Below are 18,701 nucleotides of genomic sequence, written 5' to 3' on the forward strand. Positions count from 1 at the left end.
CACCTAAGCCCAGAATGGCCAGAACCAAGTCAAATGGCTTGCACAAGTTTGGGAACAAAAACTGTTGAACTAAAAGTGACCTAAAATTGACTAAATTTTGCACTAAAGGTGCAATCTGTCCAGCTTTAGTAAATTGACCATAACTTGGTCTATACAACTCGGAATGACCTGAAATTTTGCCCCGCGTGCAATAAGACATAGAGCTACAATTTTGCTTCCTTGAACAGAAGCTAAAAACCAAGAAAAATAGGACTTAAAGCTAGACCAATCTAGCACACCAAAATTAAGAATTTGACATTTTACATACAATGATGCTTGAAACATTTTGGCAATGAATGCCAACTTGTAAAAATGGTAAATTGCACTATATTGGCAGCATATTGAGATATAAATTGTGACATATTGATGCTAGAAACAACTTATCCATATTACCTAAAAAAGGTCAACATATGCATTGACTTGTGAATTATATAATAGTTAGTAAACTCCAAAAATTAAAGAATTAAATAATTAATTTATAATGTGCCCTAGTTTGCCTAGTTGATTAGTATGGATAGGTTGGCATGCCAATAGGATTCTGATAGCTGTTTTGTAAATGGCTTCATGCCATACTGTGTTTCTACGGCTTATTATGCCGCACTGTGACTTTAATAGCCTACGGCTATACATATTGTGTATTTATTCTTGGCTTATCGCCAGATTGACTATATGGCTTCTTAGCCACACTAATTGCACATCGGGAGACACTTTGTGACCGATGGTGTGATGGCCCAAGGTACTAGGTACCCAGTGCCAGTATATCCGTTTATCCAGTCTGGTCAGTATATAGGCTACACGGGCAGTTATTCAAGTACTATTAAATTGAAATAGCTAAATCCAATCTACTGACATACAGCACCACCAAAAATTCGTAAACACTCTATTTACTTTATTTTAGTGTATATTTCTTTATATTTGGCACCACTAAGCAATTCGCGCTACCGCGTTGCTTTTGTAACGCGTAGGTATTGGAGACACAGTTAGGGAGCCCAGCAGACCTACGACCAGGTGAGACATCAGATCTGCACAAGAGTCTAGAGTCATCTGCACTGCATTGCATACATGGTAGGACTTAGGATATCTTGTATTTTTTACTTTTATTATATTTTTGAAATTTGGCCTTGTATTTTGTAATATTATGAAAGCTTTAAAGTTTGTAATATCTTGTACATATTAAATAACATGGAGATTTTCTGGATATATTTAAATTATTATGGACTGTATTATGGAACTATTTAATAACTGTAAAAGTCTATTGACTTTACTGAGAAATAGATACTGTGAAATATTTGAGATTTTGATATTATCATATTAAACTGTTTTTAACAGGTTTGGAAGGACAGTTTGTCTGAAATACAGACGGCACCTTGCCAAATTTTTATTACCAATCTTGAAATATTGATTTTATTAATGTATGAAAATAGTATCAGCATCATATGAATATTACATAAAAGACTTCTTGAAATCAAATTGAGCTCAGGAAAAGAGATAATCACAGACTAAGTGTTCCGGCACGCTGTGTAGCACGCCTTGCTCGGCTATTCTATAGACGAGTGAGGGGTGTTACATTCTCCCATACAGTGCTTCATACGGGGCCATTTGGATGCTAGCTTGGTAGCTATTGTTGTATACAAATTCTGCTAGTGGGAGGTATCTATCCCAACTTCCCTTAAATTCAATGACACAACTCCTCAGCATTTCCTCAAGGACCTGACATATATTTCATGTTATTATTATCATTTTAGTTCAATATTTGTATTAATTCAATTGGTTTCAATTATTTACCTGGATTACTCTTTTTGATTACCCATCCATCTGAGGATGGAAAGCTGTGCTGAAGTGACGTTGTGTACCCAAGGATTCATGAACTTCTTCCAAAATCTCGATGTAAACCTTGGGTCTCGATCAGATATGATGGAAAGTGGAATTCCATGCAGTCTAACTATCTCACTGATATACAATTCTGCTAACTTCTCCAGTGAGTAGTCAGTCCTAACTGGCAGAAAGTGTGCTGACATCGTCAATCTGTCTACTATCACTCATACTACATCATGTTTCTTCTGGGTGAGAGGTAGACCACTTACAAAATCCATGGTGACTCGATCCCATTTCCATTCAGGTATGCGTATAGGCTGTAATAAACCCGATGGAACTTGATGTTCTGCCTTAACTTGCTGACATGTCAAGCATTTAGTTACATAGTCAGCTATGTCCTTCTTCATACCAGGCCACCAATACTGAAGCTTCAGATCATGATACATTTTTGTACTTCCTGGGTGCATAGCATGCACACTGGTGTGTGCCTCTTTTAGAATACTGGCCTTCAATTCCCCATCATCTGGTACACAAAGTCTTCCTTTGTAGTACAGACACCCATCTGTTTTCACTTCATAGTCAGTTTCTTTCCCTTCTAGGATTTTTCTCATAATAGCCTTTAGCTTCTCATCTACCTTCTTCCCATCTAAAATCTGTTGTAACAGGTTTGGCCTCACTTGCAACTCAGCTAAAATAGCTCCATCTCGAACCAAAGATAGACGGGCATTTAATGATTTCAAAGCTGTGATGGATTTTCTGCTCAGAGCATCAGCAACTACATTTGCCTTCCCAGGATGGTAGTTAATTACACAATCATAGTCCTTCAGGAACTCAATCCATCGCCTCTGTCTAAGGTTGAGCCCCTTCTAAGTTGGCAAATATTTTAGACTTTTGTGGTCTGTGTAAATGTAGCACTTTTCACCATATAAGTAGTGCCTCCATATCTTCAGTGCGAAGATAATTACCGCAAGCTCTAGATCATGGGTAGAGTAATTCTATTCATGTGGCCTTAGCTGCCTGGAAGCATAAGTGACCACCTTCCCCTCTTGCATTAATACACACCCTAACCCATTATGAGAGGCATCACTATAGACCATAAAGTCCTTTCCCGACACTGGCTGTGTTAATACTGGTGCCTCTGTCAACATAGCCTTCAACTTCTCAAAACTAGCCTGACACTTGTCATTCCAGTCAAATCTGACATTCTTGTGTAACAACTTGGTCATTGGAGCAGCTATTAACGAAAATCCCTTTACAAATCTTCTGTAATACCCAGCTAGCCCCAAGAAACTTCTACCCTCAGTTGTATTTCTGGGAGGCTTCCATTCCATCACTGCTTCTATTTTCTTGGGATCCACTCTAATCCCATCAGTTGACACTATGTGTCCAAGGAATGCAATCTCCTTCAACCAGAAGTCACACTTGGACAACTTAGCATACAGCTTCTTTTCTCTCAGGGTTTGTAGAACAATCCTCAAATGCTCATCATGTTCTTCCCTGGTCTTGGAATATACCAAAATATTATCAATAAAGACCACTACGAACCAATCTAGGTATGGATGAAAGATACGGTTCATAAGGTCCATGAATGCCACTGGTGCATTTGTTAGGCCAAAGGGCATCACTAGAAACTCATAATGCCCATACCGGGTCCTGAATGCAGTCTTTGGCACATCTGCATCCTTCACCCTCAGCTGATGATACCCTGATCTGAGATCAATTTTAGAAAATACTCCTGCTCCCTTCAACTGATCAAACAGATCGTTAATTCTAGGCAACGGATATTTGTTCTTCACAGTCACTTTATTCAACTGCCGGTAATCGATGCATAACCTCAAAGTCCCATCTTTCTTCTTTACAAACAGACCTTTGGAGCTCCCCATGGTGACACATCAAGGGCGTATGAACCCCTTATCCAAGAACTCCTGAATCGATTTTCGATTCTTTCAGTGCAGGCGCCATCCTATAAGGAGCAATAGAGATTGGTGCTGTACCCGGCAGTATCTTAATAGCAAATTCAACTTCTCTTTCCGGTGGCAAATCAGGCAATTCTTCAGGGAACACATCTGGGAAGTCTTTTACTGTGGGTATGTCACACAGATCTGGCTTAGCCTGCCTAGTATCCACCACATGTGCTAGGTAGGCTTCACAGCCTTTTCTCATCAGTTTTCTTGCGACTATGGCTGAGATGACATTGGACAAGGAATCTGTCCTTTGCCCCACAACTGTGATCTCATTACCCTCAGGAGTTTTCAAAGAAATCCTCTTCAGTTTACAATCAACCATTGCCTGATGACGTGACAACCAGTCCATTCCCAAAATCACGTCAAACTCATGGAAAGGCAACTCAATCAGGTCTACCAAGAATTCATACCCTTGAATCCTTAACGGGCAACCCTTATATACTTTGTTCACCACTACACTGTGGCCCAATGGATTAGTGACTAGAATGTCTTGGTCACTCTCTCTTACTAATATCCCCCTCTCTATGGGTAGGTTGATGCAGATGTATGAATGAGTGGATCCTGGATCCACCAATGCATGCACAGATGTATTGTAGAGGGAGAACATACCCCTGATGACGTCCGGGGCATCTTGCTCCTCCTGAGCTCTCATGGCATAAGCTCTGGCAAGTGGTCTGCCCTCAGACCTCTCTGCTGGCTCAGATGCAGGCCTCTGTGATGGTCCCATTGCCTCAAATTTACCAGATTTCCTACCCCTTTGTGGTACAGGAGCAGGTCTGTCTGCTTGTGTTAGAGCAATTATAGTAGTTCTACGTGGACAGTTCCTCAGCTGATGCTCTGTCGACCCACACCTTAAGCAGGCACCAGTCACTCTTCAACACTCCCCCTTATGCCACTTCAGATAATGTGGACATGCAAAAGATGCTGGGGCTGGTCCCCTGAACCCCATCCCTGGAGAGCTGCCCACTGATGGTGTGGACTGACCTCTCCTAGGGGTGAACTGTGGCCTGGGCCCTTGGGTCTGACCCTGACTTTGTGGTTGACCTGAACTCAGTGCAGGTGGACCTTTGAACTTCTTTCCTAGTGCAGGAGATGAGCTAGACTGACCCAGACCCCTCTTCTGCTATCTCTCTCTTCTGGTCTACTCACCTATTCTTACTTTTTCAACTTTTATTGCAGCTTCCACTAACTTGGTGAAGTCTGTGATTCCCAAGGTAGTGATCATGATCTTTATATTATCATTTAATCCCTCTTCAAATCTCTTACACCTTTCGGCTTCATTAGGGACTATCTCCCTTCCGTAGTGGCTCAGTCTGACAAATTCCTTTTCATACTCGGCCACTGTCAACTATCTCTGCCTCAGGTTAATGAATTCCCTTCTTCTCTCTTCCAGGTATACACTACCTACATATTTCTTCTTGAATTCTGAGAGGAAGAAGTCCCAAGTTATTACTTCTGGTTGCACTTCACTAAACACCGTATCCCCACCATTCATATGCATAATCTTGCAACAGAGATATGGCAGCTTCTAGGTTTTGCTCTGGAGTGCAGTGGAGTTGTTTTAAAACTCTGCCTGTTCTGTTCAACCAATTTTTGGCTGCAACAGAATCATCTTCTCTCTTGCCAAAGAAGTCCACTCCTCTAAATTTTCTCAATCTTTCCAGGTGTGATTTCGGTTGTGGAGGTGGTGGTGGTGGTGGCATTACCCCAGCCATTTGTTTGAAGAATTCGGCCATTTGCTAGAACATGGCCTGTGGAGGTTGAGCAGGCTCTGCTTGAGCTGGCGGAGCAGGTTCTCCCCTACCCCCAGTCTCAGCTGCTGCAGGTGGAGCATGACTCTCCACTTCCTCCTCAACTGCCCTCTGAGATGTAGGGTCCATATCCTATTTAACAAAGACAAACAGATCTGCATTAGTGTCACCTCGACTCTTACAAATGCAGTGCATGGTATGGACTCAATCTAGGCCCAGAAATGCCTAAACCGTGCTCTGATACCACTAAATGTGACAACGCTTACCCGTCTACAGTATATCCGAGTAAGATATATCACACAGTGTATCGGAACACTCTATTTTATCTCAATCATTTTTATTCTTCCTTAATTTATTTTTATCATAGTTTTGAATATAATTTGTGAAATATAATTCATTTAAGTCATTTATTGAAATTATAATTTATTTGAGGTTCCGAAAATTTTATAGAAAATCCGGTAGAGTACCGGCTAAAAATGGAGAAAACAGTTCTTCGGAACCTGTGAAAAACACTTCCAATAATCATTTCCAATCATTCTCAAACTCCAATAATCATCAAAATCTCAATATTTTTCAACAACATTTCCATTTCTCAATCATTTATTTCTCATGGTATTCATATATAAGTAATAAATAAATACTCAATTTTCCATTCTTAAACACAATTTTCACTATTTACAATAACATCAAAATACATTACATAAGTCTCAATCACACAAGAGAAAATAAAAATTAGTTACAAAATACCAAAATAAAACCTAGTGTCCTACCAATGGGCTGAAGATGGTGAGGTGAAACAGACACTATGCAGAGCTGCAGATGGTCTCACCCAGTCTATGGTCTACTTGTAACACCCTCTCGGTAGCAACTCAGACATTCTCATCGCTCCTGACCTGTCGGTCCCATAGCTAGAACGTCGAAAAATATTTAAACTAAAGTCAGGAACTATAATTCACTCAAATATTAATAAGAAAAATTTAGTAAAAATTTTAGAAATAAAATACAACCAAGCTAAACGAGCCGGTGCCCTAGCGAGGGGTAACCCAGAGGAAAGTTGCGGTTCTCGCAACGAGGAGCCCTAGACCCAGGGGAAAAATTATAAAATAATTTTTGGGACTCCAGAGAAGGGTCATTGAGGTTCCTATGGCATTAGAATGCTGAGAAAATTTTTAGAAAAATTTTTCAATCGGTACAGACAATTTTGACCCGTTAAGCCAAACGGAGGGCATTTTGGTCATTTCGCCTTCAGAGGTGATTTTTGGCTGACTTGTCCAGTTAAGTAAATAATTATTATGACATAAAATATGAATTAATATTGTTGAAAATTGAATTGAAAATGATTAGAAAAGAAAAATCAATAAAATGCCAAATATGACATCATTATGATGTCATTTAAAAGCTCCACCAATCACATGCAAGCAATCCATTTAATTAACTAATGAAAGAGACCAAGAAGACCAAAAAAAATTCTGCTGCTCTTCTTCTTCTTCCTCAAGACGTTTTTCTCTTCTCCATAGCCCTCCATAGAAATTTCTTTCATTACTCCCATTTCCCATGAATTTCCACTACTAAAACCCTAAGTCCCTTCACTAAAAACTTGTCTCTACCTCTTGGGAAGTGTTTGGCAGCCTAGAAAGGGAAAGAAAGTGAAGATTAATCTTGGAAAATTCTGCCATTAAAGAGGTTAGTGCTTAATTATGCATGTATATCTCTTGTTCCATGTTAAGGACTTAAAAATGAGTATGAAATTATGGATTAAATGAATGAAACTTATGGGTATGTATGCCATGGATTTCGGCTGCCCTAAGGAAGGAACAAGATTGAGTGTTTTGATGGACTTGGAGTGCACTAGAGATTATGTTTAAAGTGTATGAACATAAGGATAATGAAGTAGTTGGTTAATTAAGGTAAATTGTGTAAATTTTGAATTTAAGCTAGGGTTTTGGGAGTGAAAATTTGATTTGGCTTATGGAATGATTAGTGGACATTCTAATGGTCAATTAGTGACCATTTAAGGCAAGTAAATCATAATTTGAAGTGAGCTAATGCATGGTAAACTGAAATGGGGAGGCTGCCAAGAGACAGCAGAAATGAGGCTGTGAGTCCAGCATGTTTGGACTGCCATATGCTTGGCTGTGTAGGTCCAATTGGACATGAAACTAGGCTTATAATGGCACATTTTTGCTGAAGAAACCATGCCCAAAAGACCAAAGCAAGAGGACCAAAACTTGGCCCCAATCCGGACACCCTACAACAGCCCCTACAGAAATGACCAAATGAACAGTAACTGTTCATTTGGCCATAACTCACTGTAGATTTGGTCAATTGACCTGAAATTTTTACAGCAACAAGTTAAGACATAGACAAACAACTTTCATGAAGAAACCTACCCCAAATTATGACCAGAACCTAACCCAAATGGCAGTCACAGTTACTGTTCAAACCTGTAACTCTGCAGATTTTCATTTGAGCAGTAATGTTTGGATGGCTATAACTCTCTCTAGAAAACTCGGATTTAGGCGATTCTTGAACCGATGGAAACCTAAGGCACAGTAGAACATTTCATATGAAGAAAGTTAGACCAAATTATGAACTTAACTTGATCAAATTACTGACCAAAGTTGGACCAAAAATCTGCCAGACCCAAAATCTCAGCATGAACAGTGCACGTGAACAGTAAACTTATTTTGGCCATAACTTGAGCTACAAAACTCCAAATGGAGTGATTCAAAAAATGAAATTCAACTAGACAAAATAAGGAACAACTTTCATGTTTACCATTTCCTCAAATTCCCACTGCAACAATGCTTAATGGAATAGTAAACTTAAGTTTCAAAAACCGAAAATTGGCAATTTTGCCAAATGACCTAAGCTTTGAGGAAGTGACCAAAACTAACAAGTTTTAAATGCAAAATGTGGTATGTTGGGAATGCCAAAACCAATGTACATAATTTCTACCTAAAAGTCAACATTTTTGTTGACCAAAGAGGTAAATAGTGACACCAAAACTTGAAATTCAAAATTTGAAATTAGAAATGCATCTAGGGGACTTTAAATTACAATTGGCAATTAATACTAGCAAATGTAAAACTCAAAATGTGGGATCTTGGTGTAATTAGAATTAACATATCCCTTAAGTATGAAAAAGTCAACATTTTGGTTGACTAGTAAGGTGAATAGTAATCAAAATAATTAGCAAATTAAGATGAAGACCTAGAACCAATTCTAAGCTTAAATGCTTAGAATGGTATAACAAATGTGGACTATGCATCTTAGTCAAAATTGTTAAAAAGGGAATTAAGAGCATAAATTTGAAATCCATGAAATTTTCATGGATTACTTGAAACATGAAGAATAAGTCACCAAATTGATGTAAATAGATAGTTAAGACTTATATGCCTATCACAAATGGAATTCATAAAATATTAGTAACTCAACTTGAAATATAAAATTTGTAATTACATAAGTAGATTCTTGAATGTATAAATGAGAAAGGAAAAATGTTTTGAATACAATGGTACATGTGAACCATTGTTTAGAATTGTAATCAATATGAATAACATAATGAATGAATAAATGAACTATATTAATGTATGAATGAGACATTAGTTCTCATTATTATAGAAAGGAGAAGTATTTTGAGTACAATGGTATAAAAGGATAATTGATGTGAATTGTGATCATATAAATGATCAAATGAATGCATGAATTATAATTGAAATTTATCATGAAATAATGAATTCATAAAACACAATATATTAATATTTAATGATATTATGTGCCCTTGTATTGCCTAGACACGTGTGTCAGATTGGATAGATTGGCATGCCAATAGGGTATTGTTTTAGCAGTACTGCGAAAGGCTTTATGCCTATATTCATGGCTTTATGCCCGTATTCATGGCTTTATGCCAACATTTATGCCTTTTATGCCCGATTGTGTTATCATGGCCCTTTTAGCCATACTGACTGCATACGTGGTTGACGTTCTGCGTCCCATGGTATGACGCCGAGGCACCGCGTGTCGTGCCAACGACCCGTTATCCAGCTTTAGTCACCACATAGGTTACTTTGTCATTTAAATTTATTGATATAAGTTAAGAATATTAGCAATTAAAAATATTAGAAAATAAATAAAATAAATGAGTAAGATGTCTTAAAATAAATTAGAATAGTTATTTATTAGAAATAATCGAAATGAACTGGACCGATATCAAAATTTACTTATTATGAAACAATCTGAGACAACCTAGCAAGTATAGAGGAAATGCTAAAAGATTAGCAAAGATAATTATAACATAAATAAATATTGCAAATGTGACTTATATGATAATATAAGCATATATTTATTATTTTTAAATCATTTTTCTTTGTACATTATTTCTGTACATTGGCGAAATAAACACTTTCAAAGAAGACTAAATTAAGATAAAACATATCAAATTTTAGAAACCACATGTGAAGTATAAATAAATCTTAATTATTTAAATTATGTTTTATTTATATCTTTATTTGTATATTATTTCCTTGTTATATTATTGCACCACTAAGCAGCAATGCTTAGCGCGATGGAATTGTTTCCTCGCGCAGGTACTGAAGTTAAAGCCTAGCAAATACTAAACAGAGATTTTGGAGATTCGATCTGCAGAGTATCAAGGTTGTCACCTCCTCAGCAATGCATGTAGATAGGGCTCACATTAAGCATATCATGTATTTTGTGTATATTATTTATTTCTTATATTGTAATGTAAATTAGCAAATTGTAATTAATTTGTATATCATGTAAATTAATGATCTATTTAATTATTGCATATGATGTAAATTAATGCAAATTTGAAAATTTTGCTATAAGAATGGAGCATGAATGAATTTGTACAAATGAGTATAGATTTGAATTACATAATGATTTTTCAAATGATGATATGAGTGTGGAAATGATTATGAAATTGAAATGTATGGATAAGATTTTATTTTAGAAATATTGTTGAATTTCAAACAGGTGAATATTGAAATACGCCAAACGCTAATAAAATAGGGAAACTCACTGGTTTCTCCGTCAAAAATTTATTAATATTAAAATATATCGAGATCAAAATATGAAAGGAATAAAGTAAGATAAGATAGGTGCTCAAGACCGAATGTAGCACACTTTGCTCGGATACACTATAGTCGGGTGATGGGTGTTACATTTATTGGTATCAGAGCGCGGTTTAGGCGTTTCTGGACCTAGATAGATTGCATATCATGCATTGCATTCATATGAGTTGAGGTGACACTAATGCAGATCTATTTTCTTGGTTATTTTACGTTAAGGTATGGACTCAGAATCGCAGAGGCGAGAAGAAGAAGTAGTAAGTCGATCCGACCGTGGAGTGATATTGGAAATCGTGAGATCCTGCTCCACCAGCAAGAGGTGCCTGCATAACCCCAACAGCCTTGTTTGAGCAGATGATCAATTCTTCGGACAGATGATCAAGTTATTCCACCACCGCTTAATGAAATCACCTCTAGGAGAAATTAGGAAATATGGAGTCAGAGATTTCAATGGTAGAAAGGAAGATGATTCTTCAAATGTGAGTATTGGTTAGAAAGGACTCAAAGAGTCCTGCAGACTCCATTGCACACCGTAACGAGTTTGGAGTGTGCGCTTCATTGTTACAAGAAGTCAGATATCGATGGTGGGATGTTGTAACCAAGGCAAGGCAACCACCGACGTAACTTGGGAATTCTTTCCGATAGAGTTCAGAAGAAATATATTAGCTGTGTTCATGAAGAGGAACAAAAGAGGAGTGGTGATCAAAGAAAAGAGGAAATTTGGACATCTAGTAATAAGAGACCGAGAGAACAGCTTAAGTCAAACATCCGATCAAAGTAGGAGATCCAAACCTGTGCCTATACCTAAGAGATCAACCAGAAACACTAGTAGTGAGTGCGCCAGACAAGCAAGAAAATGTGGCCATTGTAACAAGTGGCATAAAGGTGAATGTAGGGATTGACTGGAGCCTCGTTATAGATGTGGGGCCATAGACCATCGTCTCAAAGATTGTCCTAAGAGAAATTTACCACGGACCCAAATGTAAGTCGTGGAAGGACCAAGTACAATAGTAACACCGCTCCAAATGTTACCCAAGTCGGAGAGGAACAAGAAGCCCCAAATGTGAATTTGAGGTAAAGTATTTCCTTTATGATATGCCTAAGTGTATAATGATAGATTCGAAAAAAACTAAATAGTACCATATATATAAAAGAAGTAGACAGATGGAGTAATAGAAAGGTAAAAGAAGTATCTCGTAACCTAAACACTCCAAAGAAATTTCGAGGACGAAATTTAAATTAGAGGGGAAGAGTTGTAACACCCTCTCAGTAGCAACTCCAGTACATTCTATTATTCCTGATCTGCCTGCCTCTGATACCTAGAACGTCCGGAAAAATATTTATACTAAAGTCAGGAACCATAATTAACTCAAATATTAATAAGAAAAATTTAGTAAAAATTTTAGAAATAAAATACAACCAAGCTAAACGAGCCGGTGCCCTAGCGAGGGGTAACCCAGAGGGAAGTTGTGGTTCTCGCAACGAGGAGCCCTAGAGCTGGGGTAAAAATTATAAAATAATTTTTGGGTCTCCAGAGAAGGGTCATTGAGGTTCCTATGGCATTAGAATGCTAAGAAAATATTTAGAAAAATTTTTCAATCGGTACATACAATTTTGACCCGTTAAGCCAAACGGAGGGTATTTTGGTCATTTCGCCTTCAGAGGTGATTTTTGGCCGACTTGTCCAGTTAAGTAAATAATTCTTATGACATAAAATATGAATTAATATTGTTGAAAATTGAATTGAAAATGATTAGAAAAGAAAAATCAATAAAATGCCAAATATGACATCATTATGATGTCATTTAAAAGCTCCACCAATCACATGCAAGCAATCCATTTAATTAACTAATGAAAGAGACCAAGAAGACCAAAAAAAATTCTGCTGCTCTTCTTCTTCTTCCTCAAGACGTTTTTCTCTTCTCCATAGCCCTCCATAGAAATTTCTTTCATTGCTCCCATTTCCCATGAATTTCCACTACTAAAACCCTAAGTCCCTTCACTAAAAACTTGTCTCTACCTCTTGGGAAGTATTTGGCAGCCTAGAAAGGGAAAGAAAGTGAAGATTAATCTTGGAAAATTCTGCCATTAAAGAGGTTAGTGCTTAATTATGCATGTATATCTCTTGTTCCATGTTAAGGACTTAAAAATGAGTATGAAATTGTGGATTAAATGAATGAAACTTATGGGTATGTATGCCATGGATTTTGGCTGCCCTAAGGAAGGAACAAGATTGAGTGTTTTGATGGACTTGGAGTGCACTAGAGATTATGTTTAAAGTGTATGAACATAAGGATAATGAAGTAGTTGGTTAATTAAGGTAAATTGTGTAAATTTTGAATTTAAGCTAGGGTTTTGGGAGTGAAAATTTGATTTGGCTTATGGAATGATTAGTGGACATTCTAATGGTCAATTAGTGACCATTTAAGGCAAGTAAATCATAATTTGAAGTGAGCTAATGCATGGTAAACTGAAATGGGGAGGCTGCCAAGAGACAGCAGAAATGAGGTTGTGAGTCCAGCATGTTTGGACTGCCATATCCTTGGCTATGTAGGTCCAATTGGACATGAAACTAGGCTTATAATGGCACATTTTTGCTGAAGAAACCATGCCCAAAAGACCAAAGCAAGAGGACCAAAACTTGGCCCCAATCCGGACACCCTACAACAGCCCCTACAGAAATGACCAAATGAACAGTAACTGTTCATTTGGCCATAACTCACTGTAGATTTGGTCAATTGACCTGAAATTTTTACAGCAACAAGTTAAGACATAGACAAACAACTTTCATGAAGAAACCTACCCGAAATTATGACCAGAACCTAACCCAAATGGCAGTCACAGTTACTGTTCAAACCTGTAACTCTGCAGATTTTCATTTGAGCAGTAATGTTTGGATGGCTATAACTCTCTCTAGAAAACTCGGATTTAGGCGATTCTTGAACCGATGGAAACCTAAGGCACAGTAGAACATTTCATATGAAGAAAGTTAGACCAAATTATGAACTTAACTTGATCAAATTACTGACCAAAGTTGGACCAAAAATCTGCCAGACCCAAAATCTCAAAGCATGAATAAAGCACGTGAACAGTAAACTTATTTTGGCCATAACTTGAGCTACAAAACTCCAAATGGAGTGATTCAAAAAATGAAATTCAACTAGACAAAATAAGGAACAACTTTCATGTTTACCATTTCCTCAAATTCCCACTGCAACAATGCTTAATGGAATAGTAAACTTAAGTTTCAAAAACCGAAAATTGGCAATTTTGCCAAATGACCTAAGCTTTGAGGAAGTGACCAAAACTAACAAGTTTTAAATGCAAAATGTGGTATGTTGGGAATGCCAAAACCAATGTACATAATTTCTACCTAAAAGTCAACATTTTTGTTGACCAAAGAGGTAAATAGTGACACCAAAACTTGAAATTCAAAATTTGAAATTAGAAATGCATCCAGGGGACTTTAAATTACAATTGGCAATTAATACTAGCAAATGTAAAACTCAAAATGTGGGATCTTGGTGTAATTAGAATTAACATATCCCTTAAGTATGAAAAAGTCAACATTTTGGTTGACTAGTAAGGTGAATAGTAATCAAAATAATTAGCAAATTAAGATGAAGACCTAGAACCAATTCTAAGCTTATTTGCTTATAATGGTATATGAAATGTGGTCTATGCATCTTAGTCTAAATTGTTAAAAGGGAATTAAGAGCATAAATTTGAAATCCATGAAATTTTCATGGATTACTTGAAACATGAAGAATAAGTCACCAAATTGATGTAAATAGATAGTTAAGACTTATATGCCTATCACAAATGGAATTCATAAAATATTAGTAACTCAACTTGAAATATAAAATTTGTAATTACATAAGTAGATTCTTGAATGTATAAATGAGAAAGGAAAAATGTTTTGAATACAATGGTACATGTGAACCATTGTTTAGAATTGTAATCAATATGAATAACATAATGAATGAATAAATGAACTATATTAATGTATGAATGAGACATTAGTTCTCATTATTATAGAAAGGAGAAGTATTTTGAGTACAATGGTATAAAAGGATAATTGATGTGAATTGTGATCATATAAATGATCAAATGAATGCATGAATTATAATTGAAATTTATCATGAAATAATGAATTCATAAAACACAATATATTAATATTTTATGATATTATGTGCCCTTGTATTGCCTAGACACGTGTCGATTGGATAGATTGGCATGCCAATAGGGTATTGTTTTAGCAGTACTGCGAAAGGCTTTATGCCTATATTCATGGCTTTATGCCCGTATTCATGGCTTTATGCCAACATTTATGGCTTTTATGCCCGATTGTGTTATCATGGCCCTTTTAGCCATACGTGGTTGACGTTCTGGCCCCATGGTATGACGGCCGAGGCACGCGGTGTCCAGTGCCAACGACCGTTATCCAGCTTTAGTCACCACATAGGTTACTTGGGCAAGTGAAATTTATTGAGATAAGTTAAGAATATTAGCAATTAAAAATATTAGAAAATAAATAAAATAAATGAGTAAGATGTCTTAAAATAAATTAGAATAGTTATTTATTAGAAATAATCGAAATGAACTGACCGATATCAAAATTTACTTATTATGAAACAACTGAGACAACCTAGCAAGTATAGAGGAAATGCTAAAAGATTAGCAAAGATAATTATAACATAAATAAATATTGCAAATGTGACTTATATGATAATATAAGCATATATTTATTATTTTAAATCATTTTTCTTTGTACATTATTTCAGACATTGGCGAAATAAACACTTTCAAAGAAGACTAAATTAAGATAAAACATATCAAATTTTAGAAACCACATGTGAAGTATAAATAAATCTTAATTATTTAAATTATGTTTTATTTATATCTTTATTTGTATATTATTTCCTTGTTATATTATTGCACCACTAAGCAGCAATGCTTAGCGCGATGGAATTGTTTCCTCGCGCAGGTACTGAAGTTAAAGCCTAGCAAATACTAAACAGAGATTTTGGAGATTCGATCTGCAGAGTATCAAGGTTGTCACCTCCTCAGCAATGCATGTAGATAGGGCTCACATTAAGCATATCATGTATTTTGTGTATATTATTTATTTCTTATATTGTAATGTAAATTAGCAAATTGTAATTAATTTGTATATCATGTAAATTAATGATCTATTTAATTATTGCATATGATGTAAATTAATGCAAATTTGAAAATTTTGCTATAAGAATGGAGCATGAATGAATTTGTACAAATGAGTATAGATTTGAATTACATAATGATTTTTCAAATGATGATATGAGTGTGGAAATGATTATGAAATTGAAATGTATGGATAAGATTTTATTTTAGAAATATTGTTGAATTTCAAACAGGTGAATATTGAAATACGCCAAACGCTAATAAAATAGGGGAAACTCCGCTGGTTTCTCCGTCGAAAAATTTATTAATATTAAAATATATCGAGATCAAAATATGAAAGGAATAAAGTAAGATAAGATAGGGTGCTCCGGCACCGAATGTAGCACACTTTGCTCGGCTACACTATAGTCGGGTGATGGGTGTTACATTTATTGGTATCAGAGCGCGGTTTAGGCGTTTCTGGACCTAGATAGATTGCATATCATGCATTGCATTCATATGAGTTGAGGTGACACTAATGCAGATCTATTTTCTTGGTTATTTTACGTTAAGGTATGGACTCGTAATCGCAGAGGGCGAGAAGAAGAAGTAGTAAGTCGATCCCGATCCGTGAGTGATATTGGAAATCGTGAGATCCCGCTCCACCAAGTGCAAGAGGTGCCTGCATAACCCCAACAGCCTTGTTTGAGCAGATGACCGAATTCTTGGACAGATGATCAAGTTATTCCACCACCGCTTCAGCGGAAATCACCTCTAGGAGAAATTAGGAAATATGGAGCTGTAGATTTCAATGGTAGAAAGGAAGATGATTCTTCAGCGGCTGAGTATTGGTTAGAAAGGATGAAAGAGTCTCGCAGACTCCATTGCACACCGTAGCGAGTTTGGAGTGTGCGCTTCATTGTTACAAGAAGTCGCATATCGATGGTGGGATGTTGTAACCAAGGCAAAGGCAACAACCACCGACGTAACTTGGGAATTCTTTCTGATAGAGTTCAGAAAGAAATATATTAGCTGTGTTCATGAAGAGGAACAAAAGAGGAGTGGTGATCAGCAAAAGAGGAAATTTGGACAGTCTAGTAATAAGAGACCGAGAGAACAGTTAAGTCAAACATCTGATCAAAGTAGGAGATCCAAACCTGTGCCTATACCCGTAAGAGATCAACCGTAAACACTAGTAGTGAGTGCGCCAGGACAAGCAAGAAAATGTGGCCATTGTAACAAGTGGCATAAAGGTGAATGTAGGGGATTGACTGGAGCCTGTTATAGATGTGGGGCCATAGACCATCGTCTCAAAGATTGTCCTAAGAGAAATTTACCACGGACCCAAACAGAAGTCGTGGAAGGACCAAGTACAATAGTAACACCGCTTCCAAATGTTACCCAAGTCGGAGAGGAACAAGAAGCCCCAAATGTGAATTTGAGGTAAAGTATTTCCTTTATGATATGCCTAAGTGTATAATGATAGATTCGAAAAAAACTAAATAGTACCATATATATAAAAGAAGTAGACAGATGGAGTAATAGAAAGGTAAAAGAATTATCTCAGAACCTAAAACACTCAAAGAAATTTCGAGGACGAAATTTAAATTAGAGGAAGAGTTGTAACACCCTCTCGGTAGCAACTCAGTACATTCTATTATTCCTGGTGACGGTGTGCTTGGACAGCTAGAACGTCCTAAAAATATTTATACTAAAGTCAGAACCATACTTAACTCAAATATTAATAAGAAAAATTTAGTAAAAATTTTAGAAATAAAATACAACCAAGCTAAACGAGCCGGTGCCCTAGCGAGGGGTAACCCAGAGGGAAGTTGTGGTTCTCGCAACGAGGAGCCCTAGACCCGGGGGAAAAATTATAAAATAATTTTTGGGTCTCCAGAGAAGGGTCATTGAGGTTCCTATGGCATTAGAATGCTAAGAAAATATTTAGAAAAATTTTTCAATCGGTACATACAATTTTGACCCGTTAAGCCAAACGGAGGGTATTTTGGTCATTTCGCCTTCAGAGGTGATTTTTGGCCGACTTGTCCAGTTAAGTAAATAATTCTTATGACATAAAATATGAATTAATATTGTTGAAAATTGAATTGAAAATGATTAGAAAAGAAAAATCAATAAAATGCCAAATATGACATCATTATGATGTCATTTAAAAGCTCCACCAATCACATGCAAGCAATCCATTTAATTAACTAATGAAAGAGACCAAGAAGACCAAAAAAAATTCTGCTGCTCTTCTTCTTCTTCCTCAAGACTTTTTTCTCTTCTCCATAGCCCTCCATAGAAATTTCTTTCATTGCTCCCATTTCCCATGAATTTCCACTACTAAAACCCTAAGTCCCTTCACTAAAAACTTGTCTCTACCTCTTGGGAAGTATTTGACAGCCTAGAAAGGGAAAGAAAGTGAAGATTAATCTTGGAAAATTCTGCCATTAAAGAGGTTAGTGCTTAATTATGCATGTATATCTCTTGTTCCATGTTAAGGACTTAAAAATGAGTATGAAATTGTGGATTAAATGAATGAAACTTATGGGTATGTATGCCATGGATTTTGGCTGCCCTAAGGAAGGAACAAGATTGAGTGTTTTGATGGACTTGGAGTGCACTAGAGATTATGTTTAAAGTGTATGAACATAAGGATAATGAAGTAGTTGGTTAATTAAGGTAAATTGTGTAAATTTTGAATTTAAGCTAGGGTTTTGGGAGTGAAAATTTGATTTGGCTTATGGAATGATTAGTGGACATTCTAATGGTCAATTAGTGACCATTTAAGGCAAGTAAATCATAATTTGAAGTGAGCTAATGCATGGTAAACTGAAATGGGGAGGCCGCAAGAGACAAAGCAGAAATGAGGTTGTGAGTCCAGATGTTTGGAC

The sequence above is a fragment of the Hevea brasiliensis genome, unplaced genomic scaffold (assembly GCF_030052815.1).
Source record: "Hevea brasiliensis isolate MT/VB/25A 57/8 unplaced genomic scaffold, ASM3005281v1 Scaf61, whole genome shotgun sequence".
NCBI classification, from domain to species: Eukaryota; Viridiplantae; Streptophyta; class Magnoliopsida; order Malpighiales; family Euphorbiaceae; genus Hevea; species Hevea brasiliensis.